Source organism: Gymnoscopelus microlampas, assembly GCF_963454915.1.
Source record: "Gymnoscopelus microlampas genome assembly, chromosome: 9".
Taxonomy (NCBI): Eukaryota; Metazoa; Chordata; class Actinopteri; order Myctophiformes; family Myctophidae; genus Gymnoscopelus; species Gymnoscopelus microlampas.
The window spans coordinates 17,937,698-17,959,726 of NC_139946.1; the positions used below are offsets into that span (position 1 = coordinate 17,937,698).

At 41.7% G+C, this 22,029-nt stretch overlaps 1 long non-coding RNA gene across 1 annotated transcript; it reads right to left on the reverse strand.

The window, feature by feature from the left end:
* Nucleotides 1-10,386: 10,386 nt before the first annotated feature.
* On the reverse strand, nucleotides 10,387-12,216 carry LOC311051930. Its single transcript, XR_014601446.1, has 3 exons — nucleotides 12,134-12,216; nucleotides 11,747-11,885; nucleotides 10,387-10,919 (listed from the first exon to the last, which is right to left on the reverse strand). It is a non-coding gene; the product is annotated as an uncharacterized lncRNA (long non-coding RNA).
* Between the last annotated feature and the right edge of the window lie 9,813 nt (nucleotides 12,217-22,029).

Consider the following 22,029-nt stretch of genomic DNA (forward strand, 5'->3'; position numbering starts at 1 on the left):
CTCTCTCCTTTATTTCCAGATATGTTTTCTGTCTCTTTCATAGTGTCCACAGTCAAACTATTATGCTGTTGTTTGTCTGATATGCTTTCAAAGTGAGGACAATGTCCCATGGTCCTCAAGACAAACGGTTGCTTCATGGTAATAGAAAGAGTTGGGGAATTATAGGCTTTACAATTAGGAAAAGGTTCAGGTGCAGGGATTATAGCTGGAGTTATTCGCCTGATTTATACGTAGTCGGGTTAGGGAAAAAAATGGCATTCATAAAAATCTGAAAATATTGAGTACAGTAAGTACTCAGTAATATAAGTGTGTGTGTGTGTGTGTGTGTGTGTGTGTGTGTGTGTGTGTGTGTGTGTGTGTGTGTGTGTGTGGGTGGGTGTGTGGGTGTGTGTGTGTGCAAACACTCTTCTTCCTACTCTTCTTATTGGCTTCTTTACATCTCAGACGTTAACTCCTCTCACCATTGCGCAGTCACACACACGTCAGTGCACAAACATGCTCTTGCACACATGTAGCAATATCATGTGACTAATGCACGCCTACATAAAGTATACTGTTGGAACACAGTATACTTAAATATACTGTGTTCACACACACTTAAACACGCATGTAAGGAAAACACGCATTTAGGGGGGGAAACAGCACGCTGATAGAGTTCACAGTGGTGCACACACATGAACTCCTCGCAATGTGCTCTCTCTCTCTCTCTCTCTCTCTCTCTCTCTCTCTCTCTCTCTCTCTCTCTCTCTCTCTCTCTCTCTCTCTCTCTCTCTCTCTCTCTCTCTCTAGAGTATATGCATCAAGCGACTGATGTTGCTGGCCATTTACATCTCTGAAGTGAAGCGTTATGGGAAATACAGATGATATCGCACAAAGGGGGTTCCAAGAGTGGAACAGAGAGAGGTGGGTGGTGGAGGAGAGGTGGGAGAGCTTCATAGAAGGCTGGTATACCGTGTCATTCAAGAGATGAATGCACTCCGCTACAGCATCCTTTATAGCACAAACTGCTTTCACTCCTTCCCCAATTTTCGGAGCTGTTCAGGCTCTTTTCTGCCAGTCAAAATGGAACCATTTCTTATCATTCATATTTTTGCATTCTGTTGCTTTACAAGCACTTTACTTTATAAGCAAGATATTTTTTTAGAAGTATCAGATTTGTGTTGTTAGAATGTTTCAAAAAATATTCCAAATATTCCAGATCCACAAGCTCAGCCGATGTATACAGTATACAGGTTTAAAGTGCTCATGTGGCGTGGTCGCTTCTTTTGGTCTTGTTTGCCTAGACCTGGTTGCTCATTTCTCTCATAAAATCTGGCAATACTGCTATAGTGCTTGGGCCCTATGTTCCTCATTGTTTCTCTGTTGATGATAAAAAATTGCGTCACTTTTTCCAGTGTTTGAGTCTCATTCAACCACTGCACATATAATAATAATAATAATAATAAAACTTTATTTATATAGCACCTCTCAAAACAGGGTTACAAAGTGCTTCACACAAAAAAAAACAGCAAAATAGGAAATACACAAAACAAAGAACAAGATAAAATTTAAAAACAATGCAGAAAACAAAACATTGATGCACATGACCTAGACTAAGGCTGGGCATTAAAAGCTAATCTATAGAAGTGGGTTTTTAGGAGGGATTTAAACCGGGGAACAGACTCTGTGAGCCTGATCTCTAGGGGCAGGGCATTCCAAAGGGTAGGGGCTCTGAAAGCGAAGGCCATGCGACCTTTTGCATTTAACAGACCCTTTGGGATTTCCAGGAGTGCTTTGTTGGAGGATCTAAGACTGCGTGGAGGCTCATATGGGGGGAGTAGGTCCAAGATGTAGGGTGGGGCGAGACCTTGCCTGGCCTTATGAGTAGTGAGTAGGATTTTGTAATTGATTCTAAATTCAACTGGGAGCCAATGGAGGGATGCCAGAATGGGTGTGATATGATCAAATTTCCGTGTACCAGTTAAGAGACGGGCCGCAGCATTTTGAACCAGCTGAAGGCTGTGGATGGATTTTTTGGAGAGGCAGGTGTAGAGGGAATTACAGTAGTCCAACCGCGAGAAGATGAAGGCATGAACAACTTTTTGTAGGTCTGTGATGGACAGGAATGATTTAATTTTTGCTATATTTCGGAGGTGATAAAATGATGATTGAATGACCTTTTTAACGTGCTGTTGGAAGTTGAGGTCTGGGTCGAAGGTGACACCCAGGTTTCTAACTGTGGCTTTGAGGTTTGGACCTAGTGGGCCGAGGTTGTTTTCAATCTGGGCTCTGGCGAGGGTGGAGCCGAACACCAGGACCTCTGATTTGTTCTCGTTCAGCTGAAGGGAGTTGTTAGACATCCAGTTTTTGATGTCAGTAATGCAGTTATGTAGGGTGGCAAGACTGTCTGTGTTGTCCGGGGTTATTGGTAGGTAGAGCTGTGTATCGTCAGCATAGCAATGAAAATTAATGTTGTAACTACGGATTATGTCGCCTAAAGGAAGCATATAGAGGGAAAACAGTATAGGGCCGAGAATTGAGCCCTGGGGGACCCCACAGTGTAGGGGGGCTAGGGATGATGACGCTTCCCCAATTGCGACTGAAAAATGTCGGCCACTTAAATAGGACTTGAACCATCGGAGGGCCACACCAGAGATGCCCACAATAGTCTCCAGGCGGCTAATGAGGACTGCATGGTCGATGGTGTCGAAAGCTGCCGTTAAGTCCAGTAGGACGAGGATGGAGCAGCTACCCGAGCCGGCAGACAACAGAAGGTCGTTTGATACTTTCAGGAGTGCTGTTTCTGTGCTATGCATGGGGCGAAAACCTGACTGAAATTTCTCGAACGTGTTATTGCTACTGAGGTGGGTTAGTAATTGGTTAAAAACAATTTTTTCAAGAACCTTAGATAAAAAAGGGAGTCTGACAGGGCTGAGGCAGACGAACCGCCTGAAGCATGAACCACCTCGTTACCAGTGTTTTCTCATCTCACCACAAGAAAAGCCTGGCACCAGTTGGTGGACACAGTAATTAAGTAAATTTACTTGAGTACAGTACTTAAATATTGTTGGTAGAGTATCTGTGCTTTAAATGAGAATTTTGGACTTAAATGGTGTTATCCCTGGCAGGTCGGAACAACCGAGGGCAAGGGATTATGTTTTCACTCCTGTGAGTCTGTCCGTCTGTCTGTCCGTCCCTTTGTGAGCAGCTAATCTCGGGCACCGCTGTACTGATCAGCATGAAACTTTTCATGCACAGTCCCAGTAGGCCAAGGAAGAACCCTGAATGTTTTAATGTTAACGTTAAAGTTTGTTCTTTGTTGATTTTCCAATATTCAACTATTTTGTTCCCAAACCATGGGGGAAATATTCATGATAAACTGAAGTTTATTATTATAATATTGTATTCCTCTTTCCGATTTATTTCAGATGTATTACAGCATTTACTTCGGCACAGTTGAAGCAGTGGTTCTCAAAGTGGGGTCCGGGGCGGGGACCCCCAGGGTCCTTGAGGGGGTTATTCCATTTATATGTTGGCTATTCAAAAATGGCTGACAGCTTGTAGATCTGGGAGAAATATATATAAATATATAGAGAAATATCAAAAATATTTGAGAAATATTTGAAAACCTTATCATTTTTAATCTTGTTTGAATATGGTGAATGGTGGCACCATGCAGGACTTGTGACTTGTACTCCAGATGGACTGTATGTCATGCAGCCTGTTCACACAGCCTCTCAACACCCAACTCATAAGCAGTACAAGACAAGCGACGTGGCAGAAAGATTAGAGATGGTCATGGTGCCAGGTTTCCATTAGCCGGTATATATCAGCTATTGACTAATACAATTTTTAATTGAGCGTTAAATTAAAACATCACCGGTCACCGTGGCCGGCTGGGAAATGTTGATATTATATTATCCTTAGTATTATTATTTGGATAATGTAACTCAACATTGCAATACATACTGTAGTTTACAACCATTACAATTATATCTTTTTATGAGCTTACATTGATCCCGACAGCCAGCTGCAGTTATAGCCAGCTGCAGCCAGCTCCTCCTGATCTGCTGATCAGCGCCGCTGGCACTAAGGATAGATCTTCTAGAATCTGAGCCCGACCGAAATGACGATAATAAAACAGGGACCCAAACTCGTATGGTTGTGGATATTACAAACAAGCACAGCGGCTGCAATGGAGAGAGCGGTGTGATAACTTGGTGACACATTGCAGCAGGAAAGTTGACTATCTTCCTTGCCATCGTGAACTAAACGTAATAGTAACAAAACAAAACAAAAGCTGATGTAGGCTACTGTGTATTAAGGTGAACGAGATGTAAAGCCCCAAACATTCAACCCGTTTGTACCACGGAGTCGCGAAAGAAGTTCACTCCTCCGCCCTCCTGACTTTAATTCTGTTCTTTTTGGCAAGCGACACTTGCAGGGTGGAGTAGATATGCTTTAGGAAACTATAAACACAGGAACAGATTGCATCTGTGATGAAGTGGAAAGAAGCTCGGCGCTAATGCAACGAGGTGTAATGATCAGTTGGGTGGTTTACTGCACAAATCTGCTATTAAATTATGGCCGGTGAATTTACTCTTTGGCCGATAAAATATAATCTTGTTATATCTAGTTGTGAGGACCATTCACATTACTTTAGAGGAAGGGGTGGTTGAAGAGGTTATCTTTTGCTTCGTCTCTCTCTAAATGGAACCTGGGACACATCTGTACCCACATATCCTGTCTCCGGATACTCCACTGCTCACCTCTGCTCTGTTGGTCCTCTGGGAATAGGATGTCCTTGTTGTCTCTGCCAGGCCGAAAGGCATGGCGAGAGAGTATGTTTTACCCTCCGTCCGTCCTTCCGTGTGTCCGTGTGTCCGTGTGTGTGTCCTGTCTGTGTGTTACCAGCTAATCTCCGGCACCGTTGGTCCGTTCGCTCCGAAACTGTGCACACACACTCCCTGGATGCCAATTCAGAACCCCTGCCCCAATTTTTTCACATGGGCCTGTTATAGCGCCACCAGGAGGCCGATTTGTGCAAAACACATTTTTTTACATTACTCCTACAGATTTTATCCAAATGTCATGCAAATTGGTACACAGTATCTCTATAGTCATGAGATCAACACGGATCTGTCCGATTTCCCATATTCCATCCTGATTGCCTATGGTTGGCTTCCAAAGTTTGCAGGATTGGTCCGTTTTGAACAAAATGCCTCAAACTATGCATGCAGCTTGCGATTTCCGTGAAATTTCACACACACATTCCCACTAGGCCGAGGAAGAAATGCCACCCTTTTCACATTGGCCTGTTATAGCGCCACCAGCAGGTCTAATTTAGCAAAACACATTTTTGGAACAAAATGCCTCAAATCATGAATGCAGTGTCTGATTGCCGTGAAAGACCTAAGAATAAATGGCACCCTTTTCACATTGGCCTATTAGAGCGCCACCAGGAGGCCAGAATAACGTACCTGACCTGGCGGAGACCTATGCTCCGAGGAGCACTTTTTCTAGTTGATAATGTTTTTGTTTAGTGTTGTTGGATTGTTTTCTTGTTTTGTGTTGTGCTTTGAGGACCACCTCGAAAACGAGATGCTGCATCTCAAGGGGCTTATCCCTTGCATCTGCATCTGCATCTCAAAATAAAAATAATAGGTGGTCAGTGCACATGTCAGCTGACTTGGGTGTGTTATAGGGATAGCGTTTGGAGAATTTTGTTGGCATGGGTATATTTCTTGGAGAGTTGTTGGCATAATGAAAGAATAAAAAAACGCCAATTTGTCTCCAATCTGGGGCTTTGCTCAGCGAGCTCCAAAAATATGTGTCAGCATAAAAGCAGTGTGTCCCACATTAGACCCAACCATGTGTACATCTCAGTGTGTTGAATCCAGTGTGAGAACTGTCAACAAACATAGTTGTGAGCAGTACTGCTAGAGCAGCGCAACAATTATAATGATATTTAAATAATTGATATTATTATTATTATTATTATTAATTATTCTAAAATGTCTATTTAATCAGTCCTTTGTTTCACCATGTATCCGACCACATTCATTCCTGTGGTGTGTGTGTGTGTGTGTGTGTGTGTGTGTGTGTGTGTGTGTGTGTGTGTGTGTGTGTGTGTGTGTGTGTGTGTGTGTGTGTGTGTGTGTGTGTGTGTGTGTGTGTGAGAGAGAGAGAGAGAGAGAGCAATGGCATGGCCATAGTGATTAGAGGAAACATTTTCAAACCAGAATGAGTGTCACTTCGTTTGAATACGTTCTTCTCTTCTGGGGGAGTCCCTGGCACAAAACTTTTTCAGAATGGGGTCTGCGGCCAAATACGTATCATTTCGGGGGTTCTTAGCACGAAAAAGTTTCAGAACTACTGATGTAGAACCTTAATGGGTAAAGTAGCAGAGTGGGACCGGCGTGCTGTGTGACGCCTGGAAGGCAGTTAATGGAAACAAATGGCTTTCATCATCATCATCACTGCGTGACATCACGGCCTCACAGCCTCCACAACCATGGTTGACAGAGGCTTTCCATCATGGCTGCCTGACACACTAAAGACGGGGTGTTGTTTATCTCTGGCTCCATGGGTTGTAGATTTATGACGGTGTTGATGTTGTGACCTGCTGTTCTGTTTCCTCCCCTGACCAACGTGTTTCAGAAGAAGTACTCAGATTTTTTTTTTTACAATACTGTAAATCCTGCAATTTTTAACTAAAAAAAATCTATATATTTTTTGGACATTCTTTGGATTTCGTGTCCGTCTGTAATTATGTCTAGGACACCAGGGGTTGATGCCTATGTAAATACTGTATAAATGGTAATAATCAAGCATAGAAATATAACTTGTAAATTTAACTATATCATCCCTGTCGGGTGGAAACCTCTGTCTCCACCCGACAGTCAAAAACTGTTACTTTTCAGGATTCAAATTCAAAAATAGCAAAAGTAGCAGATCTACAAGCTGAGAATGTGGCACATTCTGCTTTTGTTTTTTTCGTGTGTCGCGGTAGTATGATCAAGTAGGGCATTAAAATACAAAAAAAACACAAAAGGTTCAAAGTTAGAATTTGGATATAAGAGGTTTCTGCCCGATAGCGACGGTATACCGTATGTGCAAGTATTATGTATTCAGTGTAAAGTAAATCATTTACGTACATACTGTACAGATATCAGTAGCGTTTACAGTGCGGTGTATGTACAGTCGCTGTCGTACTGTATCTAGGGCCAAAGCTGTTGTGAACTAATTTCTCTTGTGCACACAGTGCCGTTAAGTATTCACTCTGTGAGGAACAAGTACACACTGCATCTCAGAGATACTAGTGTAGTGCATCACTTGGTCTTTCATTTTGTGGTCAGAACGTTGAACATCTTGGAGGAAGTAGTGCTGGTGTCAAATCCTACCCACCAACCAGTCACACTGCGTCTTCCTTTGATGTAGGAGTACTGACTCATTGCCTGGCTCCAAACCTTTTGAATCCGCCCACTCACTGGCATAAAGTAACTACTGTGAGTAACTGTAAGTACATTTACTCAAGTGCTGTGCTTAAGTTACGTTTACTTTCATTGAGTATTTAAATGTCTTGATACTTTGTACTTATACTCCACTGCAGTACATCTCAGAGACAAATGTTATACTTTTTACTTCACTCTGTATTTGACAGCTTTAGTTACTAGAGACTTTTTTTTTGCGTCACTCCTACGTTTGTGAGAACATTTCACACTAAACCAGTAACTATACAGTCACTCACTGTCCCTATAAAGATTGAACGGAACTTGGCAAACAAGCCCCTGCAGCTTGAAGTCACTTGCAGACAGATCTGCTTTATTTTATTTGCATTTTTTCAATGCTTTTGAGCCGTGGTGGAAAAAGTGCTACATGTTTTTACTTGAAAGTATCAATACTGCAAGGTAGAAATACTCTGTTACATGTAAAAGTCTGGTAATCAAAATTGACTTGAATAAAAGTACAAAATGATTGGCATAAAACATACTTAATGTACCAGAAGTAAAAGTTCTAAGTTCTATCTCTCTCACACACACACACACACACACACACACACACACACACACACACACACACACACACACACACACACACACACACACACACACACACACACACACACACACACACACACACACACACATATCATAAATAAACAGGATTTATATATACATTTCCATATCTATAGAAAATAATGAATATCTAATAAAGAGATCTGCAGATGGCTCATGTCTAGTTGACTGAGAAATCACTCTCAAAAACCTCTCAACTCAGCTGTATCACAGCATGGTAGGGCTGGGAGGCCGGGTGCTATGGCTATCATGCTGTGTATTATGATTATTGATATGACAGTGCTGTGGGGAAGGGAGAGATTATACCACTGGAAAGGTCATCCTTGTCAGCCCAGAGTTTGCTCTCCCAGTGAAAGTGAAGGGAGTTTTTGTTGTTGTTATGAAATAGTCATCATGATGAGAAAAAAAAGTGGAAAACGAATAACATGAGCTGCTACTAAGCAGGGAAATATCATGGCTGTACCTTGGAGAATGGAGGAAGGGTGTGTAGGAATAAACAATGAGATGCTTTCAACCCCATAACTTAATGCAATGTTTTTCAGACCAAGGACCCCTTAGCTGAGAGAGAGAGATGAAGCAGGGACCCGCACTACATATTCTTTACAATTGGCTTGCAGATTAAACTTTTTCTTCGTCTTTATAGACTTGTTTGACAGCACTATCATCGGTGTTGTGGAAATTAATGTTTGTGTGTTTGTTTACACATTGTAGATCTGCTATGTGCACTATTACTTAAAGGATCACTTTACCTTTTTCAAACAAATCTTCATATAATTAATCCTCACTAATGGTCATTATATTAATGGTACCATTTCAATCTACTCAGAGGAGGGCTGTGGACAGTCCAGAAACACGCCTACCAGTGACATCATCGATGGGTTATGCAAGCAAATAGAAGCCTCAGGCTTTCTTTTCCTGGAAAGTTAGCAAGCTATAATATAAGCCATTGTTCTTGCATTAATACAATAAAAATATTGAAATCTTATTTGAAATGAGTGACCAAACCTGCCTACCGATGATGTCACAGGTGGGTTACGTGTTGTGGTGTGTTGTACATTCTTTAGCCATAACTTATACAACTTTTAGCTATTATTGCAGAATAAAATCTTGATTTTGATTGGGCTCCATCTGGTAATTAATGTTTTTGATACAAAAAATCTGGTAAACGAGGCTAGTAATTACCAAGCTCTGTGGTGGGTTGTATATGAATGTTCATTGTTAATGGTGGACTGTACAATATTAGAAAGGCGTGGCTCAACACTGGACCTTTAATAAACAATATCACATGCTATTCATTGAATCATATTTGATATCATGTATTCTTTCATCCTACCTTTTTCAGCTTCATGATTAAACCTAAACTAAAACTGAAAATCCACTTGTAACACGAATTAAAACTCATATGAAATCAAAGTCCAAATTGAAATTTGAATCTAAAACTAAAGAAAAAAGAAGAAAAAAGTATAATAGAGCATGGCATTGGTTGAAGTGAGATGTTGCAGATAAGCTTTCCCCAGCATGGTCAGTTGTAATGTTCCTCTTGGTTAGTTGCATCGATGAGACTTTAAAGTTCATTCATCATTGTTTGCAGTCATAGGGTTTCTCTCTAGTGTGAATTATTTATTAAAATTAACAAAATTACCAAATATTTTCCACAGTGTGTACACTGGAAGGAGGTCATGTCTATATTGGTATGCTGATGATAGTTCAGTAAGCTATGCTGACCAAAATGATTCCCACACTGTTCACAATGGCTGTATCCTAAGTCTCTGAACTAAATGTTCGTTTCCCTCACTTGCGTCCTTTCCTTGTGTCTTAGTCCCTCCCACCGAGGATGCATGGAAGAAACGAGGCGAGCGGAGAGGAAACGAGGGAATGCCAACTGGAGATGCAGCCTCTGAAAGCACTTCTATCCAGTGTGAATATCCTGGTGTTTCTTTAAAGTATATATATAACGGAAGCTTTTTCCACACTCGACGCAGTGAAAGGGCTTCTCTCCTGTATGAATTCTCTGATGACATTTGAGATTATATCTTCTGCTGAACTCTTTCCCACACTGGCCACAGTGGTAGGGCTTCTGCCCTGTATGAATTCTCTGGTGACAACTGAGATTCCTGCCATTGCTGAAGCTTGCCCCACACTGGTCACAGTGGTAGGGCCTCTCTCCTGTATGAATAATCTGGTGACGTTTCAAAATACTGATTCTGCTGAACCTTGTCCCACACTGATCACAACGGTAGGGCTTCTCTCCTGTGTGAATCATTTGGTGACGTTTGAGACTAGCACGTGAGCTGAACCTTGTCCCACACTGATCACAATGGTAGGGCTTCTCTCCTCTATGACTACTCTGGTGATGTTTGAGATCAGTACTTGTTCTGAACCGTGTCCCACACTGATCACAATAGTAGGGCTTCTCTCCTGTATGAATTGTTTGGTGACGTTTGAGATTACCACGTATGGCGAACCTTGCCCCACACTGATTACAATGGTAGGGCTTCTCTCCTGTATGAACTATTTGGTGACGTTTGAGATTACTACGTATGCTGAACCTTGTCCCACACTGATCACAGACGTAGGGTTTCTCTCCTGTATGAATTGTTTGGTGACATTTGATACCTCTCCTTGTGCTGAATCTTCTCCCACACTGATCACAGTGGTGTGGTTTCTCTCCTGTATGAATTCTCTGGTGACTTTTGAGACCTTTCCTTGTGCTGAATCTTGTCCCACACTGATCACAATGGTAGGGTTTCTCTCCTGTATGAATTCTCTGGTGACGTTTGAGACCTCTCCTTGTGCTGAACTTTTTCCCACACAGGTCACAGCAGGTTATTTTCTTCACTGGTAATTGGGCAGGATATACGTCTGGGGTGGAGAGTCAGGGGAGGTAAAGAAATAATTCATGAAAAACATAGAATGTTTAGAAATAACATTTAAGTGGTGTTCTACTGCCAACTGATAATGTTCTAATTGCATAAACATCTCACTACTTCTATCTTAAAGGAGTAGTTCATCAAAAAAAAATATTTTCGATCAGCTAATGAGCCAATAAATTGATGACCAGCAGATCTCCTACTGACCAGCCACGTGGTCATCGAATTATTGGCTCAGGAATGCAACAAAAACAAACAAATCTCCATGAATTCAAGGCTTCATGGGGTGTGTAATTGATAATAAAAAATAAGTCATTTTGGGGAGAACTACTCCTTTAAGACTGATCTAGGCCCAGAGTCTGATTCATCCACCAGTTAACCAGTTATTAATTATACAAGGTCGGTGGCAGCAGCAATTTACATGCTCAGATTGGCCATTGGGAGATTGGGGCTGATACCGGTCTGCCTGGCGACTGATTTTCATGCCCAACTTCGGCATTTGGGCGCCAAATTTGGGTGCCCAAATGCACAAGTCTTGAACAGCGAGCAGGCACACTAGGGTTTCAAACGGCAGAGGCATGCATAGTGCCGTTTTAAATGCGGAAGTATTGCAATCTCAGATTTGACCACCAGGCGACGGCAGCTTCACTGTTCCGTGGCTATGGGGGCTCGGTTTAAACCACCAGTAAATAAGACAGTACATACCTATCCCGTACAACTTTACTACAGGTTTAAACCACCAGTAAATAAAACAGTACATACCTATCCTGTACAACTTTACTACCGGTTTAAACCACCAGTAAATAAAACAGTACATACCTATCCTGTACAACTTTACCACAGGCTTCAGGTTTGCATGAAGCAGTCCATGGCCCTGGTCCATCTCTCGCTGTTGCTCTGACAACCTTGCATATCCTTTGGATGCCATCCCGATCAATGAAGATGCAGTGGTAGTTTTCTGTACAATCAAAATCCCATTTTAATAAAAACCTTGCTCGTAGATTGACTAGTTTTGAATAGCCATAGTATACATACAGTATACTGTAGGGTTTCATTGGTTAATATGCGTTTTGTTATAATAATCTAAATCTGCAAAGTAACTAGTAACTAAAGCTGTTGAAGTATAACGTTTTGGAAAACAATTATATACTCAAGTAAAAAGTATACTTCAAATTTGTACTTAAGTACAGTACTTGAGTAAATTACTTTCCACAACTGCCTTTACCACAACTTCCTGCTGCACTTCCTCTTTTCTCTACAACGGTTGCAGAGTCAGAAGCACACACACACACACACACACACACACACACACACACACACACAGACACACGCACGCACGCACGCACGCACGCACAGGCACAGACACACACACAGACACAGACATGCACGCACGCACGCACGCACGCACGCACGCACGCACGCACGCACGCACACACACACACACACACACACACACACACACACACACACACACGCCTCTATACTTTGATTAAACTTGCAATGGAAGAAAACACAGTTTGCTTATATTATATTTATAGAAATAGCATTTTCCTAGATTACGACTACATTGAATCACATGTCATAAATTATGGTTACTTAAAATGCAACACTTTGGCAGATTTAAATGCAGTTTGTGTGCAGTGAACTCAATGACTGGCAGTCAGTCACACGTGCATTCTATATTAAATGCTTCTGTGACATCTGTCACTTCTGGTCCCATCACTCCCATGAGATCTCATTGTTTTGACATCATCCCATATGGAAGACGTCGAGGCTTTCACCAGAAATATTCAGTGAAACTATAAGACTAAATGCAGAGATGTAAATGACTTATTATCACATACTGCAGAGGTTCTCAAACTATTTCATGTCAAGGTCTGTGCCATGGATCCCCCCATACAAGATCTGTGTTGTTAAAAATGTTTCAGATATACTCCACATTTTTCAAGATGTTTTTGAATAAAGCCTATGTATACAGGGTTAAAGTAGTTAAACTGAATTTGATGCTATTAACTCATTTTGCTGAGGAACCCCCACTAGGACCCCTGGGGGTCCCAGGACCGCACTTTGTGAACCCCTGACATCCTGTAATGTCTTTTTTCTGTGATGCTCATGTTGAAACAGTCATATAATACCTGTATCTGTTATGGAATGTATCCACATTGTAGTTAAAGAAATGTAAAGTGACTTTAAAAAACAAATCGTTGCTGTTGGGTAGAAATCTCTTATTTTAAGTTTGTGTGTTTTTTTCCCATAAATTAACGGGCTATTTGATCATACTACAGCGTCACACAAAAGCATCAAAAGTAGCAGATCCACAAGCTAGCTTGCTGCTACTTTTGCTATTTAAAAACATTTTTTAACTCTGAATAACAGTTTTGGACGTAATGAGGTTTCCACCCGACAGAGACTATATTCTGTGTAACTTGATTGCTGGTTTCAACATAAATAAAACTTTAAAGTGACATAAAAAACGAACCTTAAGTGTGCGTGTGACTTTAGTCCGGGTTTCTTCCAGCAGTCTGTTTCACTTCCTCCTGTGAGCAAAACATTGCTGTCGGGTAGAAACCTCTTATGACCCAAAAGCATTACTCTTCAGGAAATGGGGGGGGGGGACTTGGGTTCCAATGGGTCCAATGTAGTTATTTTGTTACAAACTGTTGTTAATGCTTTTCATTGATTCAATATTTATAAAAGCAGCAGACACACTTTACTACTTTAGCTAGATCACTTTCAATTTTGTTTTTCAGTTTAGCGAAAACAGCAGATCTACAAGCTCACGGTGTGTTGTGTGCTTGTAGATCGACTATTTTTGCTACTATTCTGCGACACTTGTATGAGCAAGTGGGTCATTAATTTACAAAATAGATCATAAAAAGGTGAAATATGCTAAAGTAGTTTATACAGCATCACAATCATTTTAACCACTTTATCCATTTACATGTTGGCCATTCAAAAATATCAGATCTTCAAGCTCACAGTGCGTCACTTTGTGCTGCGCTGCGAGCTTGTACATCTGCTTTTTTTTTAAGTGTTGAAAATATTGAAAAAGTTTGGAAACTAAACTTTTGAATACTTTTTGTTCTTCTTCTCTTCTGGTGGTCCCTGGCACAAAGCCTTTTCAGGTCTGCGGGCCAATTACACATCAATTTGGGTGGTCCTTGACATGAAAAAGTTTGAGAACTACAACTGCTTTAAAACGCTGCTTCTTCATAGAGGCCACTGCTCACCCTACAAATACAATGCTCCACTGAAAGCTCTCACACAAGATCAGTACTTGATAAAAAAAAAGAGGATGGATGGATGGATTGAAGGATGGATGGATGGATGGGCGTGTTGGTGGATTAGTAGATCGATAGGAAGACAGACAGACAGACAGACAGACAGACAGACAGACAGACAGACAGACAGACAGACAGACAGACAGACAGACAGACAGCACCTCTCCGGAGGCTCTCAGACAGAATCAATACAGACACAGCCATGGCAGAAAAACAACCAGTCACACATTTCCCTGTCCTCCTCCCTGTGGTGGAAAGTAACTGAGTACATTTACTCAACTAACTCAAGTGCTGTACCATTTTGTGGTACTTTTACTTTACTTGAATATGTCACATTTTCAATACTCCACCACATCTCAGAGGCAAATATTGTACTTTTTTACTCCACTGGAATTATTTGCAGTATATTCAGTAACTTGTTGCTTTCTTGCCTTGCCGTTTTACACAGTATTTTTTTTAAATAAAGTGCTCCAGTACTTTTAACACGAGTACAAGCAACTTTCACTTAGTAGTAGAGTCATATTTGACCAGGAGTATCTATATCTATGTCTTTGACTCAAGTACTTAGGTTCCGCGAATGGAAATCATATCAATCAAGTAACTTCTCTTCATAAGCAGAAGAGGGCGGGCCAGCCTTTGTGTGCAGTGAAGATGTTTTAGTACTGCTGTAATCTCTCAAGAACAGATTCCGACCTGCGGTGGAATCTGTCGGAGCGGTTCGTCCTAACCAGTGCGCATTGGCTAAAAGTGGGCGTGCCTTCAGATCAGGAAGTGGGCCGCGCTTTACCCAATCAAATGTAGTGGGCGGGATTCACGTGTCCATCCACCATGATCCACCCTCCCCCCCTCGAAACTAGCCGAAACTAATTTAACAATAGCGTCCTCGGAGCGGACAAAACCACGGAAAGATATTCACATTTTAAATTATTCTTTCATCATAGAAACAAGTGGGCTTATAACCAAAACCATCCATGTTCTCTGGGAGAAGTGGTGTTAGTGTTCCGTGTAGAAATATTGTTAGTGGGAATGAAAACATGGTCGCACCAACCGGAAGTGATGCGCTATAGGCAGACATGAAACCGGTGTTTCCCTGCGCTCTTGTCTAACATTATACTCCTGCCAGACTCCACAGAATATCAGAAAAGCAGAGGTCGCTGTTTTTCATTTTCTGTGGGGTCTGGCTACGCGAGACTAGTACTGCTGCAACAGCTTTTGTGTGCATTGCAGATGTCATTACAGATTAGGAAGCAGTGCAAACAGCCTGTTCTCTCACGGCTACCATGAGAAGCTCCTCTTTGTCCAGCTGATGGGATGGAAGTGGCTTTGATCTGGTGCTGGAGAGCACTTCCACAGTCTCACAGCCAGTGTTCTGCTCCATGGGATCATGTTGTACTGACTAGGGATGGGGATCGTTTTTTTTTTCCCCGCATCAATTTCGATCCCACTATTGATCCTGATCTATTATTGGTAGTTGTTGGCAAATTGGTGCTTACTGGTGCACTCTGCACCTGAGGCCGATTCTACAAATGCCTTCTAAACCAGTAGTTCTCAAACCTTTCTTGCCAAGGACCCCCAAATATATATATATATATATATATATTAGGGATGTCCGATTTTATCGGCCTCCCGATATTATCGGCCGATATTAGCATCAAAATTGATATCGGGAAAATATCGGTATCGGTTTTTGATTTTTTTTTTTTTTTTTTTTTTTTTTTTTGCTTTATAAATAAGTTACAGGAGTTCTTACTGTATATGGTGTGTGTGATATGAAATTTGAGCTTACCCTAATCACAATAATCCCCGCATATATCGGTATCGGTTGATATCGGTATCGGTAATTAAGAGTTGGACAATATCGGTATATCGGTTATCGGTAAAAAAGCCAATATCGGACAACCCTAATATATATATATATATATATATATATATATATATATATATATATATATATATATATATGTACGCATGCGCACACACACACAAATTATTTGACTCAATATCTCCTGCAGAAAACAGGCTGAAATTTCTGTTAAAAAATGATTAATGAACGTCCTCTCCAGAAACTCTGTCACACACCCTGATTACGTTTTAATTACCTGCTCATTTCTGTCTTTTTTAAAATTAATGCCCTACCTACTTCATACTACATACGTCATACTACAGTGTCACACAAAAGTAGCAAACATATATACAGTAGCAATTTTTGCTATTTTGCAAGTCAGGTTATGTCAGTCTGTGGGTTGTATACTGTATATATTGAACCAAAGAAAAGTACTAACAAGAGCTTGTGACTAAATAATTAGTACATTAGATCCAGTTGATTTTTTTTTTACCCATTTGGACGTACAAGATTTCCAGCCGACAGTTACAATAACAGCTGGGTAGTCTACCCTGTTCTCTCCGTGTCACAACAACAAAGACACAGTCTTCTCTTTTTAAACACGAGAAGGAATAGAAAGCGTTTGAGCTGCCAAAAGAAGAGAGCAAGAGAGCGAGCAAGAGAGGAAACCTTGGCAAGCTTGTAAGCTTGTTTTGTCAACTAGGGCTCTGCACTGAAGCTCAGATACGCATGAACCGTTCTATTCCGTTTTTTTCCCTTTTTTACTCCCCCACTTGCAGTTGTGGAAATTAAGTAATTACATTTACTCAAGTAGTCTACTGTCCAAAAAATGTTTAATGAATAACATTTTATTTTGTACAATCTGTATGGTAGAGTAGGTTAAACAATGTAACTTACAATTAAATACAATTGGGGTGGTTGTATTTTGTCTCCCTGCTCTTCTATTGATACATTTAGATTGTGTCAAATGTCATGTCTCACTCAAATTTTGAGCTGTATTACCTCAATGGTAAAAATGTCAGCACTTGCGTAGGAAATCGGGCTCAATTCAGGGTAGAACAGTTACATAGTACAGCTTTAATGTCAGAGGTAAATATTGTGCTTTTTACTTCACTACAATTATTTTAAAACATTAGTTACAAGTCACTTTGTAGATTTGTAGATCATAATACATCGTATATTTTGTCTATTAAAAAATAGCTAATCAAAAAATAAGAACGAGTTCATCCCAAGGGGGAAATCCAGTTTTCATCTTCACCCAGCTGGGTGCTGCCCACAGAGGAGCATGGGGAGGGGAACAGTTAGGGGTTAAGTTTCTTGCAGGGACAGCTCGACATTATTGCCTCGACTGGGAATGGAACCTGGGACCTTTTGCTTCCCAGGTGGGCTCTCTACCCATTCAGCCATGGCCGCCCATCTCTAGGTTTTGACACATTTTGAAAGATTTTTTAGTACTTTCGAGGCCAATACTAAACATTTTAATGCAGGCCTTTTACTTGTAACAGAATATTTCCATATTGTAAAATTGCTAGTTTTACTTAAAGCGGCACTAACTTTGTTTCAATTAATAAGATTACATTTTGTCCAATATGTATGGTAGAGTATATGTTAATACAATATATCTTATACAATTGGCGTGGTTGTATTTTGTCTCCCTGCTCTTCTGTTGAGACATTTAGATTGTGTCAAATGTCATGTCTCTCCTAGACACAGGGGCCCTCATTCATAAAAGTGGCGTAGACCAAATAATGGGCGTACGCCGAGATCACCGCAATTGTCGGCATTTATCAATCTATCGTGACTTTCATCGTACTGCCCGCTGAAATCTCAAATCTAGTTTGAGGACGTGTAGACTTTGGCCACACCAGTTTGTTCCATTGGATATTTTGGCTATTTGACACATTGTGAGCTGCTATTTTCAAAATATATAAGCGCTTATGCGAGAGAATTTTCGGGAGTCGGGACTGGTGCCGCTATAATCTTTTCATGGACAGTGAGGTCTCCAAACGAATATGCAGTAGTGTGTCCTACGGAGTTATGTGCAACCTGGGTTAAGGATATAAACCTGACGCTCCAAACATGTGATTTTCCCGCTGTAGATTTATTTGGGCCACCGGGAGATCGGAGATATAACCATCCAGCACACACCAGCCTTCATCCATTAATGTTTATAATTCATTCTTCAATCACTCCATAAACGTTCAGATTAGGACTGCCTTGCCAGGCTATCTCTCATTAACGTGGCGTCACGGCAGTCCAGGATTGATTCATGCATTGAGCTCTATTAGCTCAATGGTAAAAATGTCAGCACTTGCGTAGGAAACTGGGTTCAAATCCGCGGTAGAAGAGGAAAGTTACATACTGCTGCTTCAAGTAAAAAACTAAACGAAAGAAAATCACAATTCGTAGTACTTCTTTCACCACTGTGTATTTGTCTTTGGTTTTGAAAAGTCTCCCTCCCTCCATCACACTCCTCTGTTGCTTTGGTCCATTAGGCTGTCCGTCCGCAGACCGCGGTCACTTTGACATTTGCTGAAACGCCCCAGCGGAGTGTTCAGCCTTGAAAAGGATTATCGTCTCTGTCGGGTGAAAAACTCATATGTCCAAAACTGTAACTTTTCAGGATTCAAATAAAGACAATAGCAAAAGTAGCAGATCGACAAGCTCAAAACGCTATGCGCCGCGTTTCGAGTTTGCAGATCTGCTACTTTTGATGCTTTTTGTGTGACCCTGTATAGTGATGATCAAGTAGGGTGTTAATTTAGGAAAAAAATAAATAAAATACATATATGGAGATAAGAGTTTTTTTTGCCCGACAAGCAACGATATCCAAACGCCTTGACCCAAAACCACTTGCTAATGCCTTTCACCACCCATCCATCCACCACCCATCCACCCACCATAATCCAACTTCTTTTGTGATGCTGGTGTTTGGCATGGTGGATGTCTGTGGGAGTCAGGCCTGAATACACTTAAAACCACTTTCAACCCGATCTAACTATTTAGGGCTTGTTGTCAGCGGTGGAAGAAGCATTCAGATTTTTCTGTCTTTTCTTTTCTTTTTCTTACTTAACAATTCAATCCGTGAAAGTGTCTGTGTCATTTTAGAGCTGCTAGATGTAAACTACATATCGTTGCTGTCAGGCAGAAACCTCTTATCTCCATATTTTAACTTTTTGTGTTCTTCTGTAAATTAACGCACTACTTTGATCATACTACAGCGTCACACAAATACATCAAAAGTCCTGAATTAAAACTTGGGCAAAGGTACAAAAGTATTGCCATCAAAATATACTTGCAGTACCAAAGTACCATTGAGTAAATGTACTTACTTACCACCACTGCATGTCATACTGTGTGTGTGTGTGTGTGTGTGTGTGTGTGTGTGTGTGTGTGTGTGTGTGTGTGTGTGTGTGTGCGTGTGCGTGTGCGTGTGTGTGCGTGTGCGTGTGCACCAATATTCCAAAAACTCAAATGCTCCTGATGAGCAGGTTGTAAAACACATTTGGATAAAGGTGCTACACCATACTTTACATACTCTACCATGCAGATTGGTCAAAATAATGTTTTATTCACAAAGTCATGTATTTATATGCTGTCAGTGGCTTTACTGTAGCCATAAAACCTCTCACTCATGGACATGCACACACTTAATACAACATACAGACATGCACGCACGCACGCCAAACACACGCACGCACGCACGCACGCACGCACGCACGCACGCACGCACGCACGCACGCACGCACACACACACACACACAGTAGTAGTAGTTCAGCACTTTCCAAGAAATCCACAATTCAATATTTCATTAGCACACCAAAGACAACATGGCCAAAGGGGATCACTCTCCATGGACTCACAAGTTTATGACGTGAAAACTCGATCATCCTGCAAATAAATATTTGATATTTGAGCCAACTCAGCCAAGTGACGAACACGTGCTCTACATGAAACGGGTCCTAGACCTGGTCTGAAATAATTATCATTTAAACAAAACTGCCACCCCAATTATGGGCATTATAGGCATTTTAAAAAATGCTGATTTACAAGCTCACAATGCGTGGCGTCGCGACACATTGTGAGGTTGTAGCTATTTTAAATAATAATTTAGAATTGTTAAGTGGTTAAGTGGCTCACTGGTTAATCAGGAGGAGGAGGGTCACTGGTTCGACCCCCCCCCCCCCCTCCCCCCCCCAACAAAAACTGAGTCTTTGAGCAAGGCTATGCTCCTTGGGGCAGTTTCTCTGAATAATACGACCTGGGAATGGAAGGATCACATGTTGCGTCACCCAGTGCATCACTGTCACCACTGATGTCACAGCTTGCAGCTGATTGGCTGACGAAATGGCCTGGTGCCCGCGGCATGCCCGCGGGCAAAGAGAGGATGGGTGGTACCCAGATAGCTCACTACACCTATAACAAGCATCCAGGGTGACTCTGTGTGTGTGTGTGTGTGTGTGTGTGTGTGTGTGTGTGTGTGTGTGTGTGTGTGTGTGTGTGTGTGTGTGTCTGTGTCTGTGTGTGTGTGTGTGTGTGTGTGTGTGTGTGTGTGAGTGTGTGAGAGACAGAACTTTCTGTATGAGACCAGCCCTCTCTCTCTCCCTCCATTCATTATAGATGGAGATACTGTCACCAGGCACTCCTCTCTCTCTCTCTCTCTCTCTCTCTCTCTCTCTCTCTCTCTCTCTCTCTCTCTCTCTCTCTCTCTCTCTCTCTCTCTCTCTCTCTCTCTCTCTCTCTCTCTCTCACTCACTCACTCACATTCGTATTACTTAATTTGTGAAGACATGCACATTTTAGTATGTACATTTTAATTCATTCAATACATTTTATTAATTCAATGTTTTGTAATGAACCATTTGTAAACCTGAGGCCTGAGTTATACTTGATTGTGCGCCGGTGTTGCGCACTAGCAATAGCTGCAATGCGTTGGTGCTGCAATGTGATGTTTAAATCAGGTACAATTCTAAAACTCTTAAAACTAACATCTGAATGATTAATAATAACTCACCTCACCCCAACCTCAATATATTGTCCTTTTTCTCTTCTCTTCACAAGAACAGCAAGTATCTATGCCAGGAATAGAGAATCACTCAAATTGTTAACTTCATAAGTATACAGTATGTAATACAACCGCACGCACGCACGCACGCACGCATGCACGCACGCACGCACGCACGCACGCACGGTGTGACATATTCACCAGTATGTTCTCTCTCTCTCTCTCTCTCTCTCTCTCTCTCTCTCTCTCTCTCTCTCTCTCTCTCTCTCTCTCTCTCTCTCTCTCTCCTAATAGAAACAGAGTGTCTCTCGTCCTCTCAGCCTCCATGTGACTGTGAAACAGCAGAAAGCTCATGACAGTGTTGAAATGCTGACACCAGCGTCTGCATCGTGTGCCCTCCTGGGGGAGGGAGGGAGAGAGGAGAGAGAGAGAGAGAGAGAGAGAGAGAGAGAGAGAGAGAGAGAGAGAGAGAGAGTGAGAGAGTGAGAGAGAGAGAGAGAGAGAGAGGACAGTTCCTCTCTCTGACCCCCAAATGGACACTCACACAGACACACACACACACACACACACACACACACACACACACACACGCACACGCACACGCACACGCACACGCACACGCACACGCACACACACACACACACACACACACACACACACCTCCACAACCCCAGGCCAGCATTGCACTGCAAGTTCAGCCACACCAAACCACTGGTGGATTAACCACCTAAGCACATTTACGCAAGTAATGACAAAAGGATTTTGAATGTACGACCTACGCTTCAAAAGTTATAAATGTGAACTGGGCTGTTCTGCGTTTATGGTTTGTGTCATTGTGTGCAAAACTCCTGCAAACTTTGGAAGCCAACTGTAGCCAATCGGAATGGAATCTGAACACTCTGATGGATATGTGTTGATCACATGACTACAGAGGTGAGGTGTACCAATTTGTGGGAGGTTTGGATAAAAAGT